Source organism: Rattus norvegicus, chromosome X (assembly GCF_021556685.1).
Source record: "Rattus norvegicus strain SHRSP/BbbUtx chromosome X, alternate assembly SHRSP_T2T, whole genome shotgun sequence".
NCBI lineage: Eukaryota > Metazoa > Chordata > Mammalia > Rodentia > Muridae > Rattus > Rattus norvegicus.
The window spans coordinates 38,635,900-38,637,209 of NC_141554.1; the positions used below are offsets into that span (position 1 = coordinate 38,635,900).

Here is a 1,310-nt window from a genome sequence, read left to right on the forward strand (position 1 = left end):
GACAGACACCACCTTTACTTCTCAAGGCCTGTTTTGTGTTTTAAGCAGCCGAAGGGATAATGTGGATAAAGGAGAAAAGTCTTTGGACCAAGCTTAAGACGTAAGTGACTCAGCACTTTGATACTCGAGACATGTAAATGAAAACTGATTAATTAATGTATAACATCCTGCCTCACATAGAACCCTTCATTTACATTTTCAAGATACTTCACAGAAATTTCGACATTTTGTGTCCAGTGAATGTGCTGTTTTTGAATAGGAAAGAATTCTTTTTCAGATGTCCTCAAATGACACTACTGATGACACCATTCTGAGACCAGTGCTGCTTCAGTCAGGAGCCTGTTCTATTGAACACCCTGATCCAAAAGCAATGTAGAAAGAGAAAAGGAAAGGGTTTCCTTGAATCAATATTCTGATAGCCCATTAGTGTAGGGAGATCAACACAGCTAGTCAGATCACAGTCACAGTCAAGAGCATAAACACATCTTTGTTCCCTGCTTCATGATCTGCTACCTTTCTCTACTCTCAGGTCAGGGCCCAGCCCATAAAAAGATACCACCATTTAGGGTGGGTCTTCCCATGCCAAGTGCCAATCAAGACAATCCCACAGACAAGCCCACAGGCCAACCTTAATCTAGGTAATTTCCCAACAAGACTCTCTTCCCAGGTGATACAGGTTGTATCAAATGGACAGTTAAAGGTGACCAACTCGGGGCCACAATGTGAACCTGTAAGCAGGCAAGCTCTTGTTTTCCAGCCTTTTCCCTCCCCTCCTGCCCCAACAGAGAGCTAGGAAATGTCCTTAGCATCAGTTTATGGTACCCAAAAGAGAATTCTGTGAGGTGGTGTTAGCATACTGAGGATTTAAAAATGAATGTGGGCATTGTATGAAAGATGGTTAGCACTCTCCTTGACGAAGACAGAAGAGGTCCTCGGGCCTAACAGCACACATGCAGTTAAGGCATTCCTACCTATTTTGTACCATCTCATCAACATGTTTTAGCTGGCTTCTGTGTCTCTCATTCAAGGCTCCCTTTCAGGCTCCCCCTATCCCTCTGGTTCCCCATACTTGGACCTTCAGGCTCCTCTCCCAGATCCCAATTTTTCTAATAATCCTGGTGTGCCACATTGTGCTTCAAGCAACATAACTCTTGAGAAGGCTAAACCAGTTTCAGACCAGGCAACACTTCCCTTCCTAGTACACCTCAAACCAATGACGTGTCGTGGAGGCTGGAGCAAGGTCACCTCAGTTCTCATAATCATCCTGGGCCAGCTCTCTGGTTCTTAACACTCAGCTCCCAAAAAAGATG

The 1,310-nt window shown here is 44.4% G+C and overlaps 1 non-coding gene across 1 annotated transcript; it reads left to right on the plus strand.

Annotated features, from left to right (window-relative positions):
* Positions 1 to 880: 880 nt before the first annotated feature.
* On the plus strand, positions 881 to 1,002 carry LOC120099526 (U6atac minor spliceosomal RNA). The gene has a single exon (XR_015647245.1). It is a non-coding gene; the product is annotated as a U6atac minor spliceosomal RNA (small nuclear RNA).
* The last annotated feature ends 308 nt before the right edge of the window (positions 1,003 to 1,310 follow it).